This window comes from Lemur catta, chromosome 10 (assembly GCF_020740605.2).
Source record: "Lemur catta isolate mLemCat1 chromosome 10, mLemCat1.pri, whole genome shotgun sequence".
NCBI lineage: Eukaryota > Metazoa > Chordata > Mammalia > Primates > Lemuridae > Lemur > Lemur catta.
In genome coordinates this window covers 57,416,950-57,431,093 of record NC_059137.1, presented here as the reverse complement: position 1 = coordinate 57,431,093, position 14,144 = coordinate 57,416,950, and positions in this window count along the sequence as shown.

Genomic DNA, 14,144 nt, shown 5'->3' with positions numbered 1-14,144 from the left:
CATTAATTTAAGCATTTACACATTTCAAGAAATGGAATTGAGTTCCCACAATTTTGTTGTTGTTCCAATAAAGATCAGCACATCTCCCACCTCTGAGTGTGCATAGACAGCAACTGGAGGTGATACTTGGATGGTGGCATTAAGGTCTCAAAGCAGAAATTTGCTGGGAAAGTGCTTGCAAAACAGATTGTTTCCATTTTTTGCTCCCCCCTATCCTGCAAGTGGTGGCTGTTTCATGGCAAGGAGCAGTTGTGGAAAGGTTGTTGAGGGTGGTTTTAAAGGAAACAGCCTGTGTTTAGACTGGGGTAGATGCTTGGAACCCACAAAAGTGAGCGTTTCTGCTTTCACTTGCATTTGCAATGTGTCACAATGGGGATTGCTAAATTTTGCCCAGATGCTAGCTAGTAGTATATGCTTGTTTTAGGTGTCCTTGTGGGTGAGTGCTTGGCAGTCGACGTAGTGCCTTAGGCAGTAAAATGGGAGTTCATTTTGTTAAAATCTAGACATTTAAAGAGCAACAATTATTTGCTAAAATTTTTAGAATGGGAGCAAACAAAAGATTTTGAAACACACATCTTTGTGAAAAACAAATTCAAATTATTCCAAACATACTTGAACACATCTTTCTTTTTGAGTGCATTTTTATGTCTTTCTGAATTGTTTTACTAAGATCTTTGGTGAATGTAGATGTATATCAAAACAACATTAGTAAGATGAGTAATGGACTATTACATTCAACAACTGTTGGCTGTCACTAATGCAATGAGTGGACTTATGTGACGTTACTATACAAATAATTTGCTAAAGATGTCATTTTAGTAAAATAATTAGGTTCAAGAGTATTATGGAAGAAAATCATCATTAGAAGGTAATCAAGAAATATCTCTTTTAATGTATCAAAAATGCATTCTTAAAGATGGCAACAGGTTATTCCACCATTAAAATGTGCACAGAAATAGAGATGCTTGACATTTAAAGAATATGACAGTAAAAGGACATTTTGGATTTTGCTTAGAATTTTCAAGAGTTTTAATTGCTCACCTAAAAACAGTGTAATTAAAAAAGTACAATCTTAAACTCAGTAAAGAACAAACCCAAAGTTCTCATTGTAAACTGAGTGAGTGGTCCAAACTGTTTATTTTGGAAGTTATACTATTATTATGGCCAGAGTTTGGCCCTGAATGGTGGTCCTCCTCCGATTTTCAGTTGCGATTATATTGATACATGCAAGTAGGCTGGGGATGGTAATGATGCTGTATTAGCAGAGTATGAATTCTATAAGGTCTTTCTGTAGAGTCTTCAAAATGCTGAGAAAGGACAGTTGTGTTTGTAGCCAATAAACCAAATTAGCTCTGAATGCATATTAAATATGGGGGAAATAGTCCCAAAGAATTTATCATTGAATAGGGTTGCAATTGTAAAACAAATGCTTGGTTTAAAATAAGATTTCAGCAATGCTTTTTAGTAGCCATATTGATATAACTTTTATTTTTGGCTGTGAAAGCTGAAACTGACAGCTTTATAGAATTTCTTCCAACTCTGACTTTTATTTTTTGAAAATAAAGCATCTCCTGCTGACATAAGTATAGGTAAGTGACAATAGCATTGTTATCAGTAGGCTTTAACAGATTAAAAAAGTTGACATGGAAAAAAAGAGGAAAGGTACAACATCAGGACACATGCAAGGGGGAGAATTAGAACAAATACTGAGAAGGGGAAAAAGACACAAGGAACAGAAAGAGGAGAAGCCAAAGGAAGTTTTCAGTGAGCTTAATGGCTTCATTGGAACTTGCTAGCTCTGCACATATCCCACAGTGTATACCATGATATGAAGCCAACATTTGTTATTTTTTGCAACTGATTGCCTTTGATGCATAAGAACTTGAGCTCAGATAGCCACCTAAACTGGCAAGGAAAATTTCAGAAGAGAGAGAAAAAGTTGATGGAAAAATTTGCTTTCCTCAAGGATGACAGTGAACTATTCATAAATATGAATGACTCTCCATAAATATTAATGATAATGGTAAAAACAACGATACATTTGTAGAGCACTGTTAATTTTGCACATTTGTTTACGTCTATTGCCTCAAAACAGCAGCATGCGATAAGTAGGGCAACACTCCTTATCTCCGTTTTACAGATGAAAAACAAATACAAAATGCTTCATGAAGTTAAAGTAACTTGTTCAAGCTTTCAGCAGTAAAATAGTGGCAGAGTTAAAGCTGGAACTTGGGTCTCCGGATTCTCAGCACTTAGCTCTTTCCCTTATTTCTCTGAACAAGCCACACTAGCTTGTTTAAATCAGAAAATAAATTACTTGAAACTACTTTGTAATTGCATCATATTATTTATTGTTTCAGATCAGCATATTTTTCGAGAACTCATTGTGCCCCTTAGTCTAACTTTACAGTTTCCCTTTGTTCTCACCAAGAATTGTCATACTGCTGATTTTCATATGTGTAAAAATTAGGAAATCCTTCCTTGAAATTGGAGTCAGAGGCATGGGCATTGTGTACCAGCTCTATGGCATTGGATCAACAATTCTGGGTAAATCTATGAAATTCTCTGAATCCGATTTCTTACATGAAAAATGAGATATTCACATCTTAGTGTTCCAGTCAGCTTTTCCTACACAATCACACATTCACACACAGACATTCCACACGCATACTCTCCATTCAGTTATTATTTATCTATTACTATATCATCATATACTATGCATGTGTTTATTGATGTTATTTATTAGTACTAATCTCATTTAGCCTTCCATCTGAGTTTCTAGGTATGTGTGTGTTTGTGATACTGTCATGTGCTAGAAACCTTTGCTATTCAAAGTGTGATTGTGGACCAGCATCATCACTATGACCAGTGAGATTGTTAGAAATGCAGTATCTCATGACCCAATCCAGATTTATTGAACCAGAATCAGCATTTTTAACAAGATAGCTGATGATGTGTATGCACTCTAAAGTTTGAGAAACATTGCCATAGATCATAAGCTTCTAGCAGAAAGACAAACAAGGCTTGGTAAATCTGTCTATGTAATGCACAGGACATGATGGTTTAGGAGTCTATTTGGGTCTTCAAAGGACCGTTTGAAGTCTTTAAAATTTGAGTCACCAAAATTACCATTTGAAGGCAAGTATGATATTCATTTTTATTAAGATTTTTCAGAAGGTAACAGTAGTCAAGAAGGGGTTAGATACTTTGGTTTTTTGGTTGTTGTTTAGTGAAGGCTTCACATGTTTTTTGGAAAGTATGGGGAAAATGAATTTAGAATGAGGATAAAAATCTGATTTTGTCCTAATTTTCTTGAATAATAAAATGTCAAACAGTGAAAAGTCTCACCATGTTCAGGGATACAGATCTGTAATGCGATTTGCCTAAGGTCACACAGTTAGGAAGTGGTCTAGGAGTCTATCTGATTCCTAAGCCCAGTCATATGTTACTATACTAGGCAACTGATTTGTAGGGAAAGGTAACATCAGGAACATATCCAAGGAAAAAGTTACATGAGTGTGAGAAAAAGTGTGGAGCCAACTTGTACTCATCTATTAGTGTTATTATCCTTCCTTTAAAGTATTATCAGTTACACTGTTTATTTTTCCAACCTATACATCCTCCTAGAGGACGTATACACTTGCATTATACTAATCATGTTTCAAAAGTTTCAAATCAGTAGGTTTTAGAAAAATTTCCAATAACAGCAAGGATGAATGCTGGAGTGTAAGTAACAATTCTGACATCAAGTATCCCCAAACATTGTAGAATATTGTAAACCTTCTTAAAATAAAAACAAACAAACAAGATTTCAATGCTACATATTAATGAATTATAATAAGTAATAATCTTCTTTCGGCCTTAGTTTTCTTACCTATAAAACTTGCTGAAACTTTGATGATTCTCTACCTTTAAAAAATTCTGGGAAATTTGATCACTGTTCAAAAGACCACTCTGTAAAGCAACATGCCACAAATGAATCGGGTAAAGTTCATGGTAATAGTGCTTGAACTAAATCTTGTCTTACGTTCCGATTATTTATATATTTATATCCTTCTGGTTATAAAAAATGATTCAAGGCAGTTTATAGTAGTAAATTTTTAAAGTAACGAGCCTAAACGTGTTCATTTATGTGTGGAATATATTATGATTCAATTGTTTATTTTTCCTTCAACTTTTTTATTTTGAAAAATTTCAGATTTACAGAAAAGTTACATGGATACTACAGTAAACACTCATAGTCCCTTCACCAATTGTGGGTATTTTGCAACATATGCTTTATCACTTTTTCTCTTATTTTTTCCTTAAATCTTTTGTGAGTTAGACGCAGTCTGTGACACTTTATCCTTAAGTAGTCAACATGTATCCCCTAAGAACTAGGAAATTCTTCCCCACAACGATAACGTTATAAAACTGAGGAAATTTAACAATGATATAATGCTATTTGTAATATGTAATCCATATTCAAATTTCTAATGAAAAATTTTATAACTGTTTATTTCTCAATCTCAAATCCAATCAAAGGGTACACATTACATTTAGTTGGTCATGTTAACTATTATTTGCAAAAATATAACCATGTATTACTATGATCTTTTGGCATTTTTTCTAAAAGAACAAATGCACTTTTGGGGAAATTCCCATATTTGTACACTCATAATGCACGTTTTCATAAAATTGAGGTAAAAATCAACTCAACTAAATTTTTTTCTGATATATAAATGCACACATATTTTTTTGACTGAAATGAGCATGTTTGGACATTTTTGGTTTGCATACACACTAAAATTGGCTGAAGATACAAACTTGAAACTTGGCAAGATTGTAAGAAAATAAGGCCAGAGTTAGCAGAAAAACTCTTCAAGATTTAAATGACATAAACAATTAGAATTATGAGTATACGAAAATGAAATAGAATATTGTCTGCCCTTAAAGTCACCTTTACCAGTCATCTCCTCTGGTTGGGGGGCTCAAAGTCATGAGGAAGTTAAATGACTTGATGTAACATGCAAATCAATCCAGTGTTTATGTTAAATACAAATCAAGCAGTTCCAAAGTAAAGAATTCTGTGGTGATTTTAATTTGGCCACGGTTTGCATTTCTGTTCCTGTTTTCATAGATATGTATAAACTTGGCCTTCTCCTTGGCCTTCTTCCCAGGGATTCTCAATGGTTGCCCTCAGAAGTGCTGCTCTTTCTGTGTACATTACGGCCCCCCAGATGCACTGCATTTCCTTTGGATATGCAAAAAAGATTGGGGACTATGTGCATACACCAGAGAATAAAGAATAAGCCCACCTTTCTTCCTTCCTGGGCTAGCCTGGGATAATTTGTCTTGACACAGGATATTGTCCAACCCAATGGGTTTGTTCACAGTGATCCTAAGGAAACAAATCAAGTCTCTGTTGCTAAGTTATACCACCCATTATCAAATGCAAAAATAAATATGACTCCAGCTCAGTTTCATTGACAGTGCCAAAGTTTAAGTTTTCTAAGTTTTATCTTAAAGTGAGCATAGTTTAGGTTTACAGTTCATTTTCATATGCATAGATAAATCTGTATGTCCACAGTTCAGAGGGACACGTGGCAAACATTTCTTGAATGCAACAAATGCAACATCAACATGATGAATTAAATATTTTTAAGAACCTACGCCCTGAGTTTGGAAATTTTCCTGACTAGATGATAATTTTCCTCCTTTAAGGTCCCATCAAAACAAACATCTTATAATTTTTCCTTACAGTCACAGCTTATAGAATATTCAAAGTTTAAATAGTAAGGAACTAAGCACTCTTTTTTTGGTGCTTGTTAGAGCAAAGTAACTCTACTCTACTTTGTTCCACAATTCTTTTAGAATTAATTTGAGTGAGTTAAGTACAGAATACATTGTAGAAAGATTCTGGCGCTATCATTTTCTAGCATTGTAACTTTGGGGAAGTTTCTTTGTCTTGATATAGCTCAGTTTCCTCATGTGTAAAATGGGAATAACTTATTTACCTCACAAAGTGATCAAAGAAATAAAGGAGATAATGCTATGACATACTGAGTATCAGTGACCAATAAATGATTGTTATGATTATTGTCATTATTACATTGTTTTTTTACTCTTAGACATGATACATTGTAAGAAACATTCAAAATTAATTGACTTCATTTCGACTAGATATTAATAATATGAACTATCATCTTTAAAATAAAATGGACTTCTAGGCACAGCAATTTAAAGGGGTTAACAAATCCTCTTTCTAAGCAACAACCATAAAACTAGACAAAACTGTAAAAAATAACCAATTGAAAATCAATTACTCATGAAAAGTGCTGAACTTCAGATAAGAATGGGGGAGTCTACAGCACTGATGTCTTGGGTTCCTCCCATTTCTTCCTACTCTCTCCCTCCCTCCTTTTCCTGCTTGTCAATATGATAATTCTATTATTTTGAGGTTTTCTGTTTATGTCAGCAGCTTTGCTTGATTGAAAAACCCAAGCCTAATAGCATTGTTAATAAAAGTAGTAAACTTGATGGTAAATGAATGGGAGAAATCTGCACCTTTCCTAGCCTAGGTTGTGGTTCTTTTGGGGCAAGTGGCAAACTCTATGACTATCCAGAAATTTAACAGGGAGATCCTGAAAATGAGAGAATTATAGAGGGGCTTACTAAACTCTACACATTCCCAGCTGATAGGAATGTCATTTATGGGCAGAGGACAACTGAGAGGGCTCAAACTCTCCATATATCCCTGGCTGTCTGGAAGGCTGTGCATGTGTAGGGAAGACCTGGAAGGGCCCAGTGGAAAGGAAAAGTTAGGACAGACCTAAAAACTGACTGACCTTTGCATGTGCTCCTCAACCCACACGTGCAATCCACCAACAGAGTGTGGAAACCTTACTGGCTTCAGGTGTTTGAATATAAACTTAAGCCAATCATTGTGTGGCCACCAGGCTAAGCAGACACAGTGGCAATTCTTAGGCAGTTAAGCTAAAAATTTTTTAAAAAAAGAATAAAATAACAAAGCAGGGATGACAGCAGCTGTATGCCACAATAGAGACAGATTCTGCAAATTAAATTCAGACATTCAGAAAAATTGCTTATAAACAAATCAAACAAATGACCAGAAACAATGATAGCTCTCAGGGAAAAAAAAAGTCAAAATCCAGGGTTGCTGAAATATATTATCTAAAATGACCAGTTGTCAAAAAAAAAAAAAATTGGCATATATAAAGAAACAGGAAAATATGAATTATATTCAGGAATAAACATTAGTTGATAAAAACTGTTTGAATAGGACCAGATACTGGATTTAGCAGACAAAGGCTTCAAAGCAGTCATAAATATGTTCAAAGAATAAAATCATGTTCAAAGAATCAAAGGGAAATGTAACATTAAATCAACAAATGGAAAATATAGATAAAGCAACTATTAAAAACAACTAGATGGAGATTTTTGGGGTTGAAAGATACAATAACAAAGATGAGAAATTTACTTCATGGACTTAATAGAAAATGTGAGATGGAAGTAAGAAGAGCCAGTGATTCTAAAGACAGGTCAATAGAAAATTTTCAATCTGAAGAACAGGGAATAAAAAGATTGAAGAGAAATCAACAATGAACATGGCTCCACGGACCTGTGAGATAAAACAAGTGTCCCAATATATATGTAATAGGTTTCAGAAGGAAAAGAGAGATAAAAGAGCAGTAAAAAATTGAAGAAATAATGGCTGAAAACTTTCTGATTTTGATGAAAACCATTGGCAGATCCAAGAAGCTTAAGCACCCACAAATAGAACAAGTCTTACCTAAAAATGACAGAGTCACATAGTTCAAATCCAAAGATAAAGAGAAAATCTTGAAAGCAGGAAAAGAAAAACGACTCATACAGGGAAGCAACAGTACAATTAATAGCTGACTTCTTATTAGAAACAATGAGGGCCAGAAGGCAGTGCAATGATGTATTCAAATTGCTGAAAAATTGTCCATTAAGAATTCAACATTGAGCGAAACTATCGTTGAAAAATGAAGGTGAAATAAAGACATTCCAAGATTAAGAAAGACTAAGATGTTTCTTCCTAGCAGACTGGCATTATAAGAAATACTAGAAGAATTCCCTCAAGCTGAAAGAAAATGACATGAAGTGGTAGCTAAAATCCACAGGAAGAAATAAAGGCATTGAATTCAAAAGAAAGCCATTCAAAGCATGTTCTTTGATTATAATAGAATTAAATTATAAATCAACAACAGTAAGACATTTGGAGATACCCAAATATGCAGAAATTAAACAATATACTTTTAAATAACCCATCGAGTAAAGAAAAAAATTAAAAAGGAAATTAGAAAATATTTTGAACTGAATGAAAATAAAAACACAATGTACCAAAGCTTTTAGGAGGCAGCTAAAGTAGTGTTGGAGGCTAATTTGTAGCTACAAACACCTATATTAGAAAAGGATAAAGGTCTCAAATCAATAATTTAAGCTTCTGTTTTAAGAAACTAGAAAAAGAATAAATTAAAATTAAACCCCAAAACAAGCATAAAAAGGAAATAATGAGGGCCAGAGTGGAAATTAATGAAATTAAAAGTTAAAAAACAATAGAGAAAATAATGAAACCAAAGTTGGTTCTTTAGAAGCATCAAGAAAATTGATAAACCTTTAACTCGATTGCCCAAGAAAAAAACCAGAGAAGATAATTACAAAAATCAAGACTGAATGAAGGGCTATCACTATTGATGCTACAAAAATTAAAAGGCTTATAATTTGACATAATTATGGAAATCCCAAGTTACATGTAATTATATAATAGCTATGCATAATTTCCTATAATATAAAATATATAATTATGAACATTTTGAAAGCAAATTACACAACTTAGAGGAAACACACAAATCTCAAGAAAGACACATTATCAAAACTAATTCAGGAAGAAAGAGAAAACTTGACTATACCTACAAAAAAAATAAATTGAGCTGGTAATTAAAAATATCACAAATAGAAGCCCAAGACCACATTGTTTCACTGGTGAATTCTGTCAATTCACCATTTTTACATAAACTCTTATAGAAAACAGAGCAAGACAGAACACTTCCCAACTCATTGTATGATACTGGTATTATCCTGATACCAAAAGCAAAGACTTCACAAGAATATAAAACTATAAGCTGATAGTGCTTGTCAATATGAAAAATTCTGACAAAATATTAGCAACCTAAATCCACCCACATAAAAATGTATTATGTAGCTTGACCAAGTGGAATTTAACCTAAGCAAACAAGGTTGGTTTAATTTTTCAGATTCAATTAATATAATAAAGCTTATTATTTTAGAAAAAAAGGACAAAACCACATGGTTCTCTCAATAAGGACAGAAAAAATTTTGACAGATCAAACACCCATTTCAGATAAAAATTTTCAACTAACTAGGCAAGGAAGGATTTCATCAACCTAAAACACGGTTACTACAACATTTATATAGCTATAATACCATAATATATAATGATGAAAACTGAATGTTATCCACCTAAGATTGGGAATAAACAAAGATGTCTGTTGTCTTCACTTCTATTTAACATTATTCTGGAGGTTGTGAACATCTAATAAGTTGTGTGTGTGTGTGTGTGTGTGAGAGAGAGAGAGAGAGAGAGGTATTAAAGACAAAAAAAAAAAAAAGGAAAGGAAAGGTAGAAGTAAATCTGTCTTTATTCACAGATGACATGATCTGGCATGTAAACCATCCTAGGGAATCTACCAAAAAAAAAAAAAAATCTTTGCTATAGTTTGAATATTTGTCCCCTCTAAAACTCATGCAGAAATTTAATCCCCAATGTGGCAGCATTGAGAAGTGGAGCCTTTAAGAGGTGATTGAATCATGAGGGATCTGCCCTTGTGAGTGTTTTAATCCATTCATGAATTAATGAGTTAATGAGCTATCACAGGAGTGGGACTGGTGGCTTTATTAGAAGAAGAGAGGCCTCAGCTGGCCCCCTCGGCCATTTTACCATGTGATGCTCTGCACCGCCTTGGGACTCTGCAAGGAGTTCCTACCAGCAAGAAGGCTCTCACCAGATGTGCCCCCTAAACCTGGGACTTTCTAGCCTTCAGAATTGTATGAAATAAATTTATTTTCTCCTTCCTTCCTCCCTTCGTTCTTTCCTTTCTTCCTTTCTTTCTTTTTTCTTAGAGATGGGATATTGCTCTATCACCCATGCTGGAGTGCAATTGTATGATCATAGCTCACTGTAGCCTCCAACTTCTGATCCTTTCACCTCAGCCTCCCTAGTAGCTGGGACTACAGTTGAGCACCACCGCACCTGGCTAATTAAAAAATTTTTTTTCTTTTAGAGATGGGATCTTGCTATGTTGACCAGTTTGGTCTTAAACTCCTGGCCTCAAGTGATCTGCCTACCTCTGCCTCCTGAGTAGCTAGGATTACAGGTGTGAGCCACCATGCCCAGCTAAATTTCATTTCTTACAAATTACTCAGTTTCAGGTATTTTGTTATAAGCAAAAGAAATTGGACTAGGACAATCTACTAGAACTAGAAAATGAATTTATCAAGATCATATGATAAAAATCAAAATATGAAAATTAATTTTAATTTCTATGTATTAACAATGAATAATCCAAAAATAAAATTAAGTTAGAAGGTCTGTTCATAATAGGACAAAAAGAATAAAAACACTTACGAATAAATTGAACACAAGAAGTTCAAGCCTTCTACACAGAAACTATTAATTTAAAACATTGCTGAAAGATATTAAGGACCATGTAAATAAATGGAAAGGCATTCTGTATTTTTCCCCAAATTGATCTATAGATTCAACACAATGTCAGTCACAATCCCAGCAGACACTTTTTTTTTGGTAGAATTTTAAAATTTATATGAATGCACAGGACCTACAATAGCCAAAATTTATGAGAAAAACTGAACAAAGTTAAAGGATGTTCATTGTTTATTAAGATTTACTGTAAAGAATGTGGTATTGTCCTGAGAAGAGACATATAGGCAATTGGAACAGAAGTAAGACTCCAGAAATAAATCCTCACATTTATGGTCAATTCATTTTTGACAAATGTGACACGGCAATTCAATTGGGAAAAGATGATCCTTTCAATAAATGGATTGGCAGAATTGGATGTCTATATGCGAAAAACAAAATAAGACAAAACAAAGCAAAAATCTATGCACAAAATTAACTCAACATGGATTGTAGACCCAAATGTAATCAAAATCTATAATACTTCTAGAAAAAATCATAAGAGAAAATCTTTGTGACCATAGATTAGGCAAAGATTTCTAACATGTGATACCAAAAGCATGACTTATAAAATTAAAAAAAAATCAACAGTTGAACTTTTATCAAATTCAAAATTTTTCTCTTTAAATGCTGCCTTTAAGAAAATGAGAAATGAACTATAGACTGGGATAAAATGTTTGCAAATTATATTTTTGATAAAGGACTTATGTTCAGAATATATAAAGAACTCATAAGTCTCAATAATGAAGAAAAATAATTAAAAATGAGCAAAAGGCTTGAATAGGCATTTCATCAAAGGATATATATGAATGACTAATAAAAAAGGTGCTCACTTCATTAGTCATTAGAGAGATGCAAATTAAAACTACAATAAGATACAACTATAGTCCCACTAAAATGGCTATAATCAAAAAGGCTGACCAAAGCAAGTGCTGATGAGGATGTGGAAAAAGAGTAACCCTCAAACATTACTAGTGGAATGAAATGACACAGCCACTGCAGAAAACTTGACAGTTTTCTCAAAAGTTAAACACAGACTTGCCAGATGACCGAGGAATTCCACTTCTATTTACCCCAAAGAAATAAAAATATATGTCCTTGCAGAAAATGTGTATGCAAATGTTCGTAGCAGCATTATTCTTAATAGAACAAACTGGAAACAGTCCACATGTCCATCAACTGGTGAATGGAGAAACAATATGTGGTTTATGCCTGGAATGGAATACTATCCAGCAATATAAAGAAACAAACTATTGATAAACCCTAAAACATGGATGAATCTCAGAAACATGAGAAGTGAAAGAAGCCAGACACAGACACAAAATACCACATATTGTATGATTCAATTTATATAAACTTTCCAGAGAGGGCAAGCCTATAGAGACAGAAAGCAGACCAGTGGTTGTCTGGGACCTGGGCGAGAGTAGAAATTGACTCAAAACAGGAACTTTTGGGGTGAAGGGATTGTTCTAAAACTTGATTGTGGTTATGGATACAAAAACCATTGAACTGTACACTTACAATATTTGGATTGTATGGTATGTGAATTATATCCTTATAAAGCTATTACAATTAAAGAAAAGGTTTGTAAAATCAAGAAAGTGCATTAATTCAGGAAATGCATACTTGCTTAAAGATTACATTCATTGTTTAATTAAATAAAATGAGAATTAAGTGACGAGCTAAGTGATCTGAGTTGAACTCTTGGCCTGATGAATTTTTGCAGAACCTTGGTCAAGTCACCACAGTTAAAGCTTAGGTTCCTAACTGGTAAAAACAGAGATGTTAACACCTGTGTACCTATTTGAAGTCATTGTTGTACAGCTTAAATGAGATATGGAAGTGTCTTGTGAGGGATAAAATACTGTACAAATGTTAATCATAATGATGACAATATTGCCTATTAATTTATTTTTACAGTCTGTTTTGTTCTTAAGCTTAAAGTCTTTGTGGTCTTATTCTCTGCCATTTCGAGAAGCTCAATAACATCACCTTGAAGGAACTTTCCTCCACTTCCAAATAAATTCTACAGAATTTTCTTTAAAAAAACTTCATGAACATGATTTGAACATTATACAGCACATGGAGTATAACTTTATTAGGTGGGTGTTTGCATTAATTGGCAAAGGACAAAAAGGAAAATACCACGTATTTCATAAATATTTGTAAGATAAAATGTGAGTATTCTGTGCCTTTGGAGTTATTGCTATTCTTAGAATCCACCCTTGTAAGACATATTGCTGAAGGCATCCCTCTGGTGGATGTTCACAAATACATCAAAGGTAAAAAACCAAGTGAAAAAATAAATAAATAAGGCATTTTGCAACATCAGTTTGTTTATATGAAGCCTCAAAAATCAAGCAAAGTATATTATTTACACTTGAGAGGTTCTATTCTGAGTCTGCATACATCTGGCATAGCTCATATTTTTTCTTAATTTAAATGAATAAGTTTTATAATGAGTGACTTCCATTTAATTGCTCTACATTGGCACAATTCTGCCCCAAATTTAGGAATCTGTTTAGCAGAAGTGAGATTCTCATTAAAGCACACTTTCCTCGTCCCATTCCTCATCCGTTCCCTTTTCTTTCTCTGTCTCCCAAGTGAAGAGTGGCTAGAAACAGTAAAGAAATTGATGGTACTGATGTTCTGCAAATACATGTATACTTATTGGTGGCCAATGAAGAGGGGAGACTGGAAGTCAGTGAGGTATAGTGGTGATGACCTGCTTTGAAGGTAGAGGGACTTGGCTTAAATCCTGGCCCTTCTGAGTATCACCTGGTCATTTACTCATTCATTCAACAGACATTTATCAAGTTCCTGTTTCACATCAGCATTGTGCTGAGTTCTGCCAATGCAGTGGGGAGTGAAAAAATATACAGCGCTATTATTCTCAGAGAGAGAGATCAGTTTGGTCAGGGATTCAGATATTAATTATGTAATCAGACTAATGAATATGTACTAAAACTGAAAGTAAATGCTCTGAAGAGTAAAAGCATGACTCACGCAGTGGCATACCTAGAGATCTGACATTTGGAATGGATCATTTTTCCATACCTCTCTCTTCCATATGACCAAACTATTTTCAATAATATTGATGTAATAGCTATTAACAATTGCTATTTTAGTTATTCTTTAATTTTAAAATAAATAAGAAAGAATACATTTTAATTTTGAAGATATTACTTAAATTAAGCAAAATATTTTGTGTAAACTAAAAATTTGCTCTTACCAAACAAAAATATTACAGTTTGCCATTTGTGCTCTGTTTTCCCATTTGAACTTCTAAATAGAAATAAAAACTCCAAGTGGTCACAAAGGATTGTAGAACTGAGGCAACTCAAATTATTTCTTTTACTACTTACTTTCTTTAATTATTTCTTTTACGGTTACTACACTA